At 50.0% G+C, this 17,061-nt stretch overlaps 1 long non-coding RNA gene across 3 annotated transcripts; it reads right to left on the bottom strand.

Annotated features, from left to right (window-relative positions):
* Nucleotides 1-6,293: 6,293 nt before the first annotated feature.
* Nucleotides 6,294-16,256, bottom strand: LOC106036722 (uncharacterized). 3 transcript variants are annotated; one of them, XR_010833888.1, is made up of 4 exons: nucleotides 16,000-16,256; nucleotides 11,934-12,210; nucleotides 11,088-11,287; nucleotides 6,294-9,049 (listed from the first exon to the last, which is right to left on the bottom strand). It is a non-coding gene; the product is annotated as an uncharacterized lncRNA (long non-coding RNA). The 3 variants fall into 3 exon arrangements; XR_001207587.3 differs by having other exon boundaries at nucleotides 6,294-6,450; nucleotides 8,340-11,287; XR_010833886.1 differs by having other exon boundaries at nucleotides 6,294-11,287.
* Nucleotides 16,257-17,061: the final 805 nt, after the last annotated feature.

The following is a 17,061-nucleotide window of genomic DNA, read 5'->3' on the forward strand; positions in this document are numbered from 1 at the left end:
CCTAAGCTTGACACACCTGCAGACCAGTAAGGGGGTGGAGGGCCCAGAAAGTTTTCTCTGCCAAGGCAGGAGACACCGAAGGGCACGTCCAATGCCACAGGAACAGTGAGCAGCACACCCTGTGCAGCGCTAGTCCATTATTTATTGTCACTATTTGTATTTTACTAGAGGTGAGCGCGGACAAGACATATAGCTGGGAACAAGGATGGCATTGTGCTTGGTACATGCCACCATTAATGGATTTGGCTGGCAAGGCGCTGGAAAACAATTCATCAATAATCCCCATCACCGTCATCCTTGGCCAGCTCTAATGACTATATTACTATAGCATAAAGAGCAATAGCATCGATGCGTGATATATGAAGTACAGAATGTGTTTTCCTAAACATCTGCGAGGCAGGCAAACAACAAATTAACTTGTTGTAATTAAGTCTGATAATGCGATGATTTAAGCACGACCTTTTTTTTGCCCTTTTTACAAAGTCTACCATCACTCATTAATGTTAATAAAGCAGTTGTGTCCTTTACTAAATAGATGTCCATCAACGCTACACTGGTAAATTGCTACACAGGTAGCTTTAATTAGTGCCTAGCAGGGCAGAGCACGCAAGGTTTCGGCTACGTAGAGAAGAAGAGTTCAGTCTCTGTGGTATGAACGCCAGCCAGGCGCTCGGTACTGTACTGAGCTGGCTCTGTAATCCACAACACCCACTAGGTCAAGCAGATTGTCTCAGAGCATCTTTACTCTCAGCCTTATAAATGATGGATTTCGTCCTTCTCTAATGCAGCAGGGAAAACTCAGGTTTTGCCTGTACGAGGTTCATAAATGATGCATCACTGCGATTCGTGATTCGCTTCTACACACCTTTCACACACCTGCCCGCCGCACCCAGCGCTGCCAGGCGCAGGAGCCGTACACACACGCGTACGTACCTGCATGCAGCCTCTCCAAGGAGTCCCCTGGGACTCCAAAGGTTGGGCAGCACAAACCACGCGGCAGCTTTGCCCTGGGAGCTTGTTCTTCCCTGCAGAGCCGTAACCCCAGCGCGCTGAGCATGGAGCAAAGGCGCAGTTTCCCAGCCCAGAGCTCAGACGCAGCTGCCCCAAAGCTCTGGCCCCAGCTCCCCCCACACAGACGTTGCCAGCCCAGGTGTTTGGGGCTAAGGGGCAACAGCTGTGACAGCTGCCGGGTAAATTATGCCACCTTTACATCAGCAGCATGTGAAGGGCATGCACGTCTGCATCGAGCTTTCCTCTCTCTTGCTGCCTTCCTGGAGAGCTGTAGACAGGACCCACACCATGAGTGTGTTTCAGGCTTGACCTCACTTGCCGGTATGACCAGCTTCCGTCTTACAAGCAAACCTAGACAAAACACCACACGAAGGGAGGGGAGGGGAAGGGAGGGATGCTCGCAGCTCCTCACAGCCCAGCCATGGCTCTGGATGCTCGATGATTGTTGGAACGTGGACCCAAGTAAGCCATTTCTGCAGGAAAGATAGGCCTACATAATTATTGCCCTTGCACTGCCGGGCAATGTATATTAAAATGTTTGAATAGTGAACATGGCAATGAGTCCAGTTTCCATTTATTTTTTGCCTTCCGGAAGGTGTGAAAAATAGAAGCGAATACAATAACCAAAAAAAAAAAAAAAAAAAGATAAAAATTCTCATCTTCCTTCTTTTAAATTGAAGTTTACCTAAGTTACACAAATGCTGCATTTTAGCAGCACCTTTTACACTTCAAAGGGTTTCTATGTTTATATTAAAACCTTGATCAGTGGAATTTGTTATTTAACTAATTCCACTTGCAGGAACTACCCCAACATACAGCAGCCTGCATTTCAGTGAGCTTCTCTTTATACAATGTTTTCTGCTTGGCAGCAGGGAGGAAGGGAAAGCACCCGCCACCGAGCCCTGGGGTTTGTTTGATCGCAGCCACAGGCTCTGATGGAGGGTGGTCAGTACCGCGCCGCTCCCTGCATCCCACCCTGAGAAATGCAAGTGCTAAAACTACAGAGCCTGCAGTGTCCGGCACCCGGCCTGGCTCACGCAGCAGGGCACGGCAGCCAGCTGCTGCAGCAGTTTGGGCTTTGAGACTCAGGAAATATCCATGGCTACGTGTGGATCCCCGACCACCGTGGCAGCACACGGCTGCACAGGGCAGCACCCACACCGGCCGGTCTCCGCCTTGCGGCAGCGAGGACCAACAGGACCGTCCCAATCCATCAGAAAACAGGCGTCACTTGGAAAGGATGTTTTAAAAGACAAAACAAAGGGTGTCTTAGTGTGAAATCGATTCCTGGAGAGGCCTCAGAGCGCGCGGAGCAGCCCTGCGGCTCCTGCCTTCCCGCAGAGGTGTGCTGGCGTGCGTCCCCTTCGTTGTTAACAAACGTTTCCCTTGTCCTTGAGATCTTCCCATTAAGCACGCCCCTGACTCCCGCAGAATGCAAGCTCGACCATTTCTATTGAATTAAGAGCCAATTTAGTGCATATTTTAAACTCATAATGAGATCAAAAGCGATAATGCCAGGATGACCTGGAGATCAGCCCAAGACACGAGAGGTAATTGTTCCTTAATTGTGATTCCTGCACTGAGCACCTCACGCCCTCCGCGCACTGGGACGAGGTGCAGGCGGCTCTGTGCCCCAGAGCTGTGACAGAGCCGACCCCTCGCTGCCGGCGGGGGGCTCAGCCCTGCACCCCTACACCCAGACGGCATGAAAGGACGGGCAGTTACCACTGCACGGACCCAGGACCGCAGGGAGAAGGGGGATATTTCGGGACAGGGAGGGCAATTTGCAGCGTGAGGCTTCCCGAGGGCCGCCGGGCTGCATGCGCCGCAGTGCTTCCCTGGCTCCGTCCCGCTCCTCGCTTGCTGTGGCAGAAGGAAAAACTTAACTTCTGTTTTCCCAAAATGCATATTTTCAAAGGCAATTCTGCACAACTTGTCCTGGTTCTTCCATAACATCAGTATACTTGAAACAAAATGATAATAACACATGAACCGATGAACTGCTACCAAAACCCCACTGGGCTCAGATCCACACGGCACAGCCCCAGGGGGCAGATCGACACTTCTGGGTGGTGGCCAGGGTCCCACCACGAGGCTGGCAGCACAGTTGTCCCCACCCAGCCCCAGCTAAGAAATTGGCTTTCCCACTGTAATCACCCCGGGCGTCTCTGGGCGTGCTGGCTAATTCGGACATACAATCTCTGCTGCACCTCCAGAACAGCAAGTCATTATTTACAAGGGGAAAAAAAAATAATTTAGTTTGAAGCTCCCCCCAAAATACAGATCGCATCACTGTATCCATTTCCTATGAGAAAAGCAATCATCTCACCGAAGGCTGCAGGCGTTTGCACATCATCACCTGAGCACGGGCTCTAAACTGCAAATCCCTCCCACAGGCGACCCCAGACCCAGGCTCTCCCCCTTTCCTCATTCAACCTCTGCTTCCTCGTTTGTCCCCCTGCACATCGCCAGGTGCCCGCAGGACAGGCGGCCCGCGGGGCAGCACCCGGCCCCGCCAGGTCTCTGCCCCTGCCCCTGCCCCGCGTGGGGCTGCGAGCGCCGCTGCAGGGCGGGTGACAGCCGCTGCTTCTCGCTCCCGTCCTCTGTCAGCGGCCACTTGCCAGCCGACCGAAGCAAAGTGGTGACTCGAAACCATTCACAGCAGACGATTAGCTAATACTTGTTGAGCCAGCAGTATAAAAATTGGATGAATCAGCCTCATATGGAAGTCAACTCTCTAATCAATGTGCTTTAGTTCGTGCGATTCATACTGAATTCCTAAGCACAGCGTTAACTGGTGAGGATTATGGTTCCGTACCTGAGCTCACAACAGCCCTACAGTAACAGAGCTGGGGATTGAATAGCCTTTTAAATGCAGCCCACTGCTATCCTTCTTAAGGAGTGAAGTGGCTGTGAGGAGGTCATTATTTTTAATCCGTGATACCTATTAACGATCTGCAGCACAGCAGGCATGCCGTGATGAACCACTCATCCTGGATGAACTGTTCTCTCCTGTCAGGGAGAGCAGGGACCACGCTCACCCCACAGCCTTTTCCTAAAACCTCACATTCCAGAGGCTTGTCGCAATTCATGGGGTGATGTGAATGACTTGGCCTCTCCCAAAATCCTGGCTTTCATTGACCAAATGTCCTGAGAGTGAAGCACGCACCCCAAAGACCTCTGGTGCCTGCTTTGGCTGTAAGCAGGCACTGAGCATTACTGCAGAGCCCTGAACGACATTAAAACCTTTGGACCTCGTCCCAGCTGGGTTCATCAAGAGTTTCCTCCAGCGGCAGAGCACAGAACAGCATCCTTATCAGGTGCCTGGTGGTGACTGCTCTGAGGTCCAAGGGGCTGCCAGTACTGAAGCAATCCTTTTGCAGAGGGAGCAGGAACATCCTTTTTGCTTCCAGGGCAGAAACACCTATCTCCCTAACCCACTCCCATTTTCCCTGTACAGACAGAAAGCAAAACTCCAGCTGGTTTCAACATTCACTGTGACAAGCGGCTGCTCCTGCCCAAACTTTCTCTTAATGGTGCCCAGGGAAGAGCACAAGCCTCCTGCGGGCACCCCGGCTGCCGTCACTCCCGGCGGGTGACGGTGACACCACCACGGCCGTAGGGGCAGCAAGGGGAAGGGAACACTTCCCGCAGCCAGCTTCACCTCCGCCCTCCACACTCAGCGCAGCCTGCTGCGTAAGGTGGGTACAGACACTGATATGCTTATAAATAATGTATAAAAAGCTGTGTAATAAGTGGTTAAAGATTTAGGGTTGTTATAAACATGGGCAAATGTGAGCAGAGTTCATTTCATATAGTTTGTAATAGCTATCAAGTGGGTACAGCTTTTATTATAAATAGCTTGCTGATTTGCTGAGTTCTCTTACCTGCAAAAACAATTGATCATTTAATAAAAACATTAATGTGAAGTGCAACTGCAAGCTATTAACCCGAATATGAAAAAGAATTCAAACCAAATAAGAAAGCCTAATTAAAGACAGAGGAGACATAAGAGCACGTTGCTTTATTTTCAGCGTAGGCGATGCAAACACCAAAGGATTAAAAGATAGCACCAAAACAACTAACGTGCAAACTCTTGCACAGAGCAGGCTCCAAGCTCACCCTGGCCAGAGGCCAGCTCAAACCTACAAAAACACATCAGAGCACACCTCGGCAAGGGCCTGGCCCCAGGTGGAGGCAAGTAACTGCATATACTTGTCCTGATGGTGGTGGGGCGCTGGGGGATGAAGGCTCGGGTGGAAGTTGCGGGGTCAGGTACAGCCCTGCTGGGAGCCCGGCGTCCCTGGGCTGGGTGGGGAGAGCCGGGGGTGTTTTTTTTGAGAACACAGCCATAAAGAGCTTATTCTGAGTAACTTAGTGTCCTGCAACCCCGCCGGCAGCTGGCCCATGGAAGCGCCAGCTTAGGAAATACTAACGAAAAATTTGTTTCCTCCCCTCGCCCTGGGCTCGCACAGCGCAGCATCTCTGGAAGCAGACATGGCCTCGCATCCTCCTTGTTTCCATGGTGCTGTCGCCCTGCAGAGCAGCAATGCGGTCGGCTCGAGGGAAGGCAGCAGCGCAGGAGCCACCGGCCGGCAGCACGGCGTTACGGGGCGAAGCGAGCCCCCGGGCAGGTGCGGCACAGCCCAGAGCATCACTGTGCTGTCAGAGCTGGGAGAGCTCCCCCGAGCAGCCCCCTGGGCTGACTGCCCCGCTACACGTCACGCTTCACAAGTGCATGAAATACATCTGTAAACTGGAAGCCAGAGGTGCACGAGGTTTCCCCTCCGTAGCCAGAACGGTGCTTTTATGCCTTTCCTCTAGCCAGAAGATGGTTGCACGCACGCTGCAGGGGGAGCACACACACCCGTGCGGGTTTTACCTTCCCACCCACGCCCGCTAATGAGAAACCGTTCGGATGGAAACAACGAGATTGTGTCTCACAGCTAACCGCGCGAGTGGCAGGGAGCACAGAAATATTGAATAATAAACCCGGAAGCAAGGTACAAAGAAGGATGAATATCAAGTAAATTAAAGGTTTTGCGGGAGGCTGACCAGAAAAAAAAAAAAGAAAAAAAAAACAACACTCAATTATCCTCAAAAAAATCCCCAGAGCCTCTCTCTGAAGTCCAGCTTCAGCAACGGAAGATGAAATCAAAGCACAAGGCAAGATCAGTGGGTGTAAATGGTGGAGAAATCCATTACAAATCAGATAACGAGGCCGATGTCCCCAGGAGGATGCTGTGTGCTAGTTCACCTGCCGCCAGGAGGGAATGATTGCTCCGGACGAGGTCGATGCCGAGCGCTCAGACGATGCCGCCTGTGTCACCACGTGGAGCCGCGCGCCCCACAGCCAGCACCAGGGGAGCCGGGATGTCCCCAGTAGGGCTCAGGCACCTGCTGTCAGGTCACTGCTCGATGGCACCGACGCCGCTGCTCCTGCACAGCAAAAGGCAACTTCAGGCTTTGGCCCTCCTTCCTACAACAGCACGTATAAAGGCACGAGGACTGAAAACGAACGCCCCCAGCACAGGGAAGATGTGCGGCTGTAGCAGTCGTGCGTGCACGTCTGTGGTCACAGACTCTGTCTTTGCTTTTGCAATGACACAAGAAAAAATGCATTTTTCAGTGGTTTTGAATGCTTTATTCCTAGTGTATAAACTAGCATACACACTCCTGTCCCCGTGCAATCATTTAAACAAGTCTTCTCACTCCACAGAGGACCAGCTCCAGCCAAGTCTCCTAAGACCTAAGCTTCTTCATTGATCCCACTGTGTTACAAATAATTTCCATAGAAACTGGAAATATTCCCTAAACCAACAGAGACCTCCTTATTTCCAGCAATTATCTTAAGGTCTGATTTGCATTTTAAATGTCACCTGTATAAATTAAAACTGTTTACTGCTAACACTGTCATTATTCTGAGTCATTTGGCAATAGCCAGCTACAGGCTTTTTTTTGTTTCCTCCAGAAAGCTCCACGACACATCCCCAAAACGCTCATGGGAACCCTCTCCTCCAGACTCCAGCGCCCAGCCCTCTCGGCAGGCAGCTCGGCGATCAAACGCGCCATTTTTCACGGGTCTCCTGCTGGTTCTGGCAGTACTGCTGTCAGAATATTGCTTCGGATACATTTTTAAGCTGTTGCTGCAGATTATACAGCAATCTTCACTGCTGAACAGACTTAAAGGGAAATACAGACGCAGGTACTCTCAGCCGCTGGTTTGGATTTTCCTACCCTCTTTTCTTTTTTTTAATGAAGTCATTTGTTCACTTATTTTTCCTGCTACTGTTCTGTAACAACAAGCAGCTTGCAAAGTTTGAAAACCAATTAAAATAAGCTAGGCACCCAAGCAGCTTTGCTCCTAATGGACCACTGTCAAACTGGCTGGCTCCCAGTTCAGACTGGGAGCCCCCAGCTGACCCACAGTGCAGGTAGGTTCACTAATCCCCGAGTTATGCTCACGTTCCTTGCCCTCGTGGCTTCTGTACCACAGTTCGTGCCCCCAGGTTGGGCTCCGTGACGGTGTTGCTTTGAACTTCAAACACTAAAATCAGCGAAAGGCGAATCGTGCATTGAAATCCAAAAATAAATAAATAAATAAAATCATCTGCAGACCTGAAAGAGCTTTGTAAAAATGAGAACATCCTGCCACATCCCTCACAGAGCAGGGGAAGGCCAGAAACGCAAAGCCTGGCTGCCCGCAAAGACCCCCTGAGCATTAGCTGTTAATCACGTTCCCCCTGATTCTTGTCGTATCATTGTAATGACCTGCAACATTTTCACCATTCTGTTTTTTCCACCCTTCAGGCAAGCTCCGACAGTTTTACCCATCGCACACAGGACTGAACACCGAGCAGGAGCTGCTAAAACAACAAGTCCTTACGCTCACTGGAAATTAAATACTGGGAAGCAAAACGCGCTGTCCTGAAGCATTCTCAAACCAACCCTTCCAGCCCCTCGCAGCACAAGTGTCGGAGACCTGGGGACCCAGCCAGGCCAATGCAGCGAGGTGGATCCTTCCCCCCCCTCGCCCCCAAAAGCCCAGGGCTGCACCTTCCCCTCCCTCCCCTCCGCACCGGGGTCCCCCAGGGTCAGGGGCTGGTGCCCTTCAGCATAAAAGCTCAGGGAAATTATTATTCTAAGGGAGTTTATGGAATGATTATTTTGTCCAACTCTCCGGTTCAGCTTAGAGATCAATCTAGGTGAACTAATTTCTTCTCCCTAATGATTAAATGCTTCATATTAATATAACCCTGAGGAGGCAAGTTCAAGAAGGCTGTGTTTCCATTCCCTGGAATAATTATATCTTGAGAATAATTTTGTACCTCCTTGGCTTTCTCCAAATTCATTATTTCTTAAAAAGCTTTCCTTCACCTTCTGTTCCCATCTGTCCTAACAGGCAAAACAGCATTGTAACTCTGCCGAGCAAAAGCAGGCGTGGCTTTGCAGCCCAAATAAACCAGGTGAGCAAGGAGCAGCTGACCTACAGGGCTGGGAGATGCTCACAAACACAGCCCGCTCCTCAGCGGCCACTTAGCACCAAAATCAGGGTGGATTGCTTTGCCATGAAAACCATCAAGAGGAACACATTTCATTTCCCAGTACCTGCAAGGGCCCAAAGTACAGTAAAGTTCAAATACACATTGATGCTTGTAGAAGATCGTGGGACTAAATAAATGTGAAATTGTGCCAAAATTCACGAAGCTCCTGTAAGGAGCTGGAGGCTCTGGGACCCAATGCAGAGCCTCTCCAGTCACAAACGCCATGCAGGGAGGTGGCCTCGTGGACTGCTTTAGTTGATACAAGAGGACTTCGTGCAAAGCCCTAGCCCAAAACAAGTCCAGTCACAGCCATTTATTCCCCTTTTCCTGAAGCTTACACTGTCACTTTGCACCACAAAGTCTCCGAATTTTCCTTCTTGGGAAGGATTTAGCCGTGGTTGTGGCAGGGGACTCTGCTGCGGATGAAGAACATTGTGTAAGGGCTGATTTGACTCAATTCTTCAATTCTTTGTCGCTCCCATTCCTTCCAGCACCTTAGTCATAAGGGAGAAACGCAGTTTTAGGTAAGAAAGCTGAGAAAAGGGCGGTTACTTCAGCACAGCACTTTTTAGTTTTCTTTTTAAGCTATTAGAACTGATACAGCAGAAGTTAATTACGTCTTTGTTTCCTTGGAGGGCTCTCGGCTCAGTTAATTCATATAACGCCCCGAGGCTCCAGCTCCACGTTAACAGCGAGGCCTCGCCTCACGTACCCCGACTCCCGCCAGCCCTTCGCTTTGAGGCCTGACCAGGAGGGAGCAGGCCCCACGCGGCCCTGCCCTGCCCCGGGGGCTCTGTGGGGGCTCCTGGCCATGGCCACGGCACCAGGCCCACCCCGTGCTGAGCCCCACGGCTCGCAGAGCCCGGCCACGGGAGTCAGCACCCGCTGCTTGGCTTTCGGCAGCGCTGGGACTCGGTCCGTGTGGGGCACAGCCGGGCAGGAGCCCCAGCCCTCACACCAATCGCCGCGTTTCTTCACCGTCTGTAGGGCAAGGACTTAGGGTATGTTGGTCGTTAGGGGTTCAGCCTGGTTTGGTTTTGGTTTGTTTGTCATAAAGCCGGGCTCACAAGCTCGTTACAGACCCTGCTTAGGCCTTGCTGTAAAGCTAATTAGGTTTGTGTTCATTGAGTTTTGCCGAATGATTAATATAAACCAGGATTTGCACGAATTGCGGGAGTCGGGGGTCAGAGCAGCCCTATCGATTGCAGACTTAGCGATAAAACATGGTTTCACACAGACATACCCCGGCCACCCCCCACAGTGGGTACCAGCTCCAGGCTGCACCCCAGCAGCGCTCCTGACCCTATAACACCCTACAACGCTCAGGGACCGCCTGGGTCAGACGGGATCTGCTCCTGCAAACCCCAGCACTTGCGCTTCCGCACGAGGAGCTCATCCCAACCTGCAGCCACAGCTGAATAACAGAGAGGTGAATACCTCTCTGTTTCAGCACAACGTGCCCTAATACGTTTTTGTTTAATTTACCTTTCATTTTTACTATTATTACAAAGCAATGCAACTTTCATAACCGTGCATTCATTATCATTTGAGTTATCCCTCCAGGAAATTACACTGGAGTATCTGAGAACCAAAGATAAATTACACATTGTAATTATACTGGCAGGCTCCCTGCTACAATATCTGGAAGTTGCAACAGGGAAGCTATAAAACAGAAGTAGGTTAGTGCTGCTCACAGCCAAGGAAAAACAGGATCAGACCCCGAAACCTCACTGACAGGAAAACAGAAACAGAGCAGCAACAGCCCAACACAAGTCAGAGAACTGCACTGGAAAGGATTACAGTTCTCCTCTCTCTCCAAACAGGATTTCACGTAAACAGATTAAATTGAAATTGCTGTCAAGTATTTACTCCAAAGGCCACTCTCGTCTGTTTGCATAGGATCCTTCAGTGCAACTGAAATAATTCCCAGGGATCAGATTTTACCTTATTTTCTCAAGGTTCAAGCAAAGCATAATGGCACATTGTGGCGTTGTCTAAAACTCCGGGAGGCTGCAGCCTGCCCACCAATGCCCGGAGCAGCAGCCCCTCGGGCACCAGCACGTTCCCCGTCCGCACCCAGACCATGAAAGTAACAGCCGCACTTTGACGTGTAGAGAGGCATAAGCTTACCCCTAAAGCCTTCCCAGCTTCTTCCCAAGAAAATAAAATCTCCTGCTTTAAAGCTCTGCTTGATATTTAGAAGGCAAAAGAAAAAAGGCCCCGGACTCAGAGGCTGGTGCGGGACAGCTTTCGGAGCAGGACAAGCGTCAGTAGGCAGGCCTCGGGGCACAGAGCTCAAACAACTCCTTAATCTAAGAGCAAGTTTTAGAATGGCATCTAAAAACCATAACCTCTAAATTAAAAAGGTAAGTGTACACAGCCTCTGGTATTGATTAACCACCCCCCAGCTTTATCACCACATAATTGCTCCAAGGTCATTTTTTGGCAGCACAAGCCAGCCCAAAACTTCCTGAATAAGAATTTTAATTTCAGGGCACCACTAATTTATTGTGCCCGCTACTGTTACGTTACAGAAGCCGATGCGATGTCTCTGCAGGTGTGACATTTTTCTTCTTGGCTTCAGCTTGATTCATTCCTCCATTTCAAAGGGAAAAAAAACTTGCATTTTCTTCTATCTGTGGTGCACTCCTGCATTTCTGATCACCACCTTTCCAAAAGCCCGGGGAAAGCTGCTCATTACACAGGGTTACCAGAATGCCTCCGGCCACAGCCTGTTTAAAATTAAAAACAGCAGACAAAATCCTTGCTTGTTGCTCTATCAGAAATTCTTTATGTTTAAAGAAGTCTGTACCGACATTTTATTTGTGGTAGTTCTGTGGTCACTTGTGGCACAATTTCAATAATTTATAACACACTGAGAGGTTTAATCATTATTTCACAGTCATTTACCTTTATTTTAGTACTAAGAACGCTCTCCAAAGATAATTACTCAGAAATGCCAAGCTGCCTGATGACTTTTTCTTATATTATTTTCCTTATGTGCAGCACTAAGGGTCACATCCAGGACCCAGCAGCCCTCTGCCACCATTCGCTTCAGACTGCTTCCAAGAAAACCAGGTCACAAATTTCCTTGGATTAATGCGAGTGCCGTGAATCCCACAATGGTCAGTTTGAGGCAGCTTTAAAGTCAGCGGACGGCAATAAGCAGGGCTATTAATGTCATTCCTCTGCCGTGAAGGGCTGCCATTAGAACGGACTTCTAATGGGGCTGGAACATTTCTTACATTTCCTAGTTTTCTCTGCCTTCTATTGTTTTCATTTATCTAATTTTTGTTAATGTTGAATCCACTTATATCTTTCTAATTATGTTTTAAACAGAGCTTAGAGTCTCCTCCTTTTCTCAGAACGATAACTTACCGCAGGCTCTTGCTCCAGAAGTCGGCCAAACCTCGGGCACTAATCTAATGGTGTCCCCACAACGTGTCCCCATCCCCATGTGCCGGACTGCACCGCCTGCTGCCGTCTCCAAAAGGCCTCCAAACACTCAAGCTTTGTCCATAAACGTTTTGACGTGAGAGGGTGAAATAGGTGAGAAAAGATCCTCTGGATTCTTTCAGTATTAAAGCCTCAAAATTGCTCCTGCAGTGAAGTTGCTGAACTTTTATCACAGCAAATCCCAATGAAATCCCTGGCCCTAGGCACGGGAAAGGAAAAGGATAAGTCAATAAACTGGAAAACAAAGCAAAAACTGCTTTATCGCATCTCTCGCCCAACACGTGAGCCAGCACCATCCCACCCAGCCCTGACCCGCTCCTGGGAGCCGAGACGTCCCTGAACCAAAATAACCACACACCAGAGAGCACAGGGGTGGGGGCAAACATACTGAGATTGGGTTTGCTCTTCATACTACGTTTCTTTCTGCACATATCTTTTTGGCCGGCCCCGCTGCCCTCCTGGCTGAACTCACCCCCAGCCCTCCCCGCTGCGATGGCCCAGCCGAGGGCATCTCCTCGGAGCGCGAGCAGAGGCTGCTGACGAGCACCTGTAACCTAAACCATGGCAAAAATGCAGGATTTGGGGCAGCCTGTCAACGGTCCCATAGCGTTTCTGCTTTTGTTCTGTGAGAACTGGTATACGGTCTATCAGATTGGATTTTTTTAAGAGTAATACAAAGTGCCTGGAACAAATTGATTTTGCTGCTCCTGCGTTTATTATGCAGGAAGAGTTCTCCCTAATTAGATAATACTAGATTTCTGGGCCCACACAAAGTAATTTAGAAATAAGACTCTCATCATTAATGGGACATACCATACAAAGAAACCAAGCAGGGTTTAATAATGCAGAAAAATATTAAATAGAGAAAGGTTTTAATTCTTAATAAGTAGATCCATGGGTTTCATTAACCGCTGTTGAGGGTTGTTTTTTTTTTTAGGGTCGGTTTTATTACCTAATTAATTAAAGCCTGACCAATAAGATACATTAATCTAATGGAGTTGCATCTTGTATTAACAGCAGTACTAATTAATCACCAAACTGAAACATTGCTCAGTGCTGAAATCTTTCCAGCATTAAGCTAGTGAGATCACTGAAAAGGGAAGGGAGAGGATGGGAGAGGACGGGAGAGGACAGGCTGAGCGCCCATTTCTGCCCTGCCCCATGGTCTGGGGGAATCTGCAGCTCTCAGAGCACGTGGGGTACAACCCACCCTGCCCCTACCGCCGCTGGACGAACCCGGCCAGCCGGCCTGACACAGAAACCAAACCTCAGGGTTTTAGCGGTGTCCCCAGGGACACCAAAACCCAGGGTTTTGGTTATTAGCCGAGAAACACAAAGCTACGCAGACAAACAGGCGGGTGGAAGGGTGCCGGTGGTCCCTGGGGAGCACCTCGAGTCTCACCAGGTCGCCTCTGCATCCGACCGCCCGGCCCTACAGAAGCCGTGTGCTTGTTTTGCTGACGGGCAGGGGACCAAAATGTAAATGTGCGTTCAGCTCCTGAGTCATCACGATCAAATTACAGCACAGGTCAGCCATGAAATTGCAACCGTATATTTTTAAGGCCATTACATGCTAACAGACAAGGCCTATTTGTTTTTCTTTACCATAGCACGGGATTACTAAATCACTTCCTTGGTTCAAAAAGTTCTGATATTCATTCAAGTTGCGTCAGTAGCAAAACAACTTCAGGTACAGTAATCCTCAAACACCTAATAATTGTATGTCAACAGAAGTGAAAAGCTACATTTTTCACATTATGAATAATACATTTTTAATAGCGTTTCCATTTCGGAAGTTTTACGCACATCACCTTAACCCCCTTTACGCCGTGCCAGCCTTGCTCTACCCGCAGGTTTCAGTGCAGAAGCGTGCTCAGGTTGAAGGGAGCTGTGGATTAACCCACAGGTGCTGAGCTCAGGGCACGCCGTGGCTTCATCTCTGTGGTCTCACGCCACAAAAAGAACAGCCTGAACTCAGTCAGTCTCAAAGTCAACATCGCAGACCCTCCTTTCCTTCTCCTCACCGCACGTTTTCAGCCCGTGCCAGCTGCTGAGATCCCAGGATTTTTAAGAGAACCATTTCAGCAGCTGAGGAGCTGTTAACCATATCAAAGCATGCCCCACAAAGAGCTGCTGTACAGCAACCGCAGCACCACGACACCTGTTACTTGGATTTTAGCGATCACAGCAAATTGTGAAGGATTTGGATGGCTGCAGTCTGGGCCCCCCCATGCCCAAGGGGAGCACCAGGAGGCAGAGCCGACCCCTTGGCACACAGGCACCGCTCGCTGCAGCTCCTGCGGCCGCTGCAAACCCCGGAGGGCCCGGCCAGAGGGGCACGATTTCGGGCTCCTGGCTGGGGCCCGGGATGCTGCTGTCACTTCAGCTCCACTGGAGTTTGGCAGGTTAAGGTCCGAGGAGAGGTTTGGGGAGGCTGCCCTCCTGGCTCCCCACAGGCCGGAATAAACAGAACCTTCCACCCACCCTGAAGCACAACCGTGTCTGTGGCGTAATTTCACTGCTCCCAGGAATGCAGCCCATTTCAAATGAAAGGCATCAATCCTGGTACCCTTAATGAGCTTGGCTCAGTATTTTTATTTTTGTGGCAAGCGGGTGCCCGCCGGCTGTGGCTGGGAGAGGCACCGCTGGACGGCACATCGCTCCCACGCAGCCCCGCGGGCACGGGGGCTTCCCCAGCCAAGCCTGGGGCAGGAGGGGACAACTCCAGAGCCTCCCATTTCCAGATGCCCGCCAGCATCTCTCCTCTCGCTGTCTCAGAGATCAGCCACCAGCCTCGGTGACCCAGCAAGCATAAAACTCCCATCAAAATGTCACTTGCTATTATCACAGCCTTTATAATATCACGCAACCTGCTCGGCCCCTCCAGGCAGCAAAGCAGCTCAGCCCATCACTCTTCAGTCACTGTGCAATCGGGTGCAAAACACGCTGGCTGAGGCTTATAGAGGGCAAAAATAATAATAATAGAAAAAAAAAAAGTTGGCAAAAAGAAAATGAAGCCGGTTGGATGCGATTTTTCTTTTGGTGAATTATGGATTAATTATTCTTAGTACTCTCCACAAAGTACCTCACTGCTTAATAACAGCATATTAAAATGGCAAAAAGCCTGTTGATGTGCATAAAAATGCAGATCCGTGCTCTGCTGTGGTGTATCTGTGCTGCACTCATCTGCAGGAATGGAAGCAAAAGGAAAGGAGGAGAAGTCATTTTCAAACAAATAAATAAATCTGTATCTACTGCGTAGTTTGTTTTTTCATAAGCAGCATCTGAGGGTAAGGGGATATTTGTTCTATTAAAAATGCTTATTTAAAAACTCCTTTTTATTCTTCCTCCTGAAGGCTGCTTTAAAAATCAATCTCCTCTGTAAGAGAAGAGGCAAAAGCAGTGCTTTTTTCAAAACAGAATTTTATATTTCATCTGAAGTTAAGGTAACACAGCTCCTTGACAGAACGACGTAACTCCAGACTGCTAACACTACCTTCATGTGATGAAGATAATTGATTCAAGGTACTTTTCAAGAACTGTTAATGTTAAGAATTACTTATTCCACCAAATGAACACTTTAAAAAATTAATAGTGTGCAGATTTCCATTACTGCGAAGGCCTCTGGGCCTTACAGGGCAAGTAGTTTCAATCATTTAAATATATTAATAAAGGAAAAAAATTTTTTATAATTTTTCTAATGTCTTTTTTCACAGTTTTAGAGCATCTGCCTCACATCACGGGGGCAAATGCCACTGTGTTTTGTGCTCTACCTCCGGAGCTGTGCAACGACAACGTCCTCAGGGACAGGCCCACAGGCAGGTCCGTGCTGCCAGCGGGGGAGGCCCTGGGCCACCAGCTGCTCCCTGGGGAGACCGAAGCACTCTGCCAAGCAGCCGAGGGCCCCGTAAGTTCGTTTACACATTATTTCATTTGAAACCGTGGGTTAAATCGTTTGAATTTAAGCATCCGCTCGCTGAACACGTACGCGGAGATGGCAGCAGGGCCGGATGCAGATTTCAGTCAGGTTCACGCTGTCAGACGGGACGGAGAGGCAGAGCTGCCCCTCTGGGCACCGAACAGGAGATGGACCCGGAGAGGGGTGGGCAGGGGGCAGAGAGACCTGGGCCTCCCCCGGCCCCAATAAATCCACGGCGGGATCGCAGCCTTCAGCCCTGCCAGAGGTGCCCGCAGGAGGCCGAGAGCTCAGCACCCGCTGGCAGAGGGGTGGGAATGGCAGAGCTGTGACTTGGTTTCACAAGGCCTTCGCCTTCCTGCTCTCGGCAGGGCGTTTGTGCCCCCCGTGCTGGCCGCGGCCCAGGGCGCCTGCAAGTCCAGAGCCGCCCCGAGGAGCTCCGAAGGCTCCCTGAAAGCTGCCTGCTGTCGGCATGCCCACAGCACGGACGTGTCTCCAGGCACAAGTAATTGCCCCTTTTTTTGGCCACCAGGCCTACAGTGCTGGCTGCAGGGACCCAGTAACGGGACAGGCTCAGGAAGCCATTTAGCTGAAGGCACCCCTCAGCACCAACACCCCCACCCACCGTGTTTCAGGAGTGGTCATAAACACACCAGGATCATTTTCACAGCGGTTTCGTTCCATTTCTCCGAAGCACCCAGTTCAAAACAACACAGCTAAGACAGACCGCATCCCTTCCCCGTAAATTGCTCCGCTGAGCGCAACAGCACGCAGCTCCCTGCAGAATTCAGCAAGCTCGTCTCTGGATCGCGGCTCTCCCTTCAACAACCCCCATTCTGCCAGCCCCTTCTATCAGACCACAAGCCACGAGACGGCGTTCTGCAGAACCGGGGGATTTTTTTCCTATTTATTAGCACTATCTAAATAATAAATGACTTTACAGAACTTCACAGAGTTACTAATCAAACCCCGTCTCCTCTGGGAGCGACCAGTTCGTGTCGCTGCAATGCCGAGTTGTGCCAGCGAGGCTCAAGCGGCAATCCCAAGCTGTCCTTTTCTACAGCCAGGCAAAAATTTAAGGCAACAGAAATTGAATTACCTTTGAAAAAAGCTGCTTTTCAATGTGAAGGCCAA

The sequence above is a fragment of the Anser cygnoides genome, chromosome 10 (genome assembly GCF_040182565.1).
Source record: "Anser cygnoides isolate HZ-2024a breed goose chromosome 10, Taihu_goose_T2T_genome, whole genome shotgun sequence".
NCBI lineage: Eukaryota > Metazoa > Chordata > Aves > Anseriformes > Anatidae > Anser > Anser cygnoides.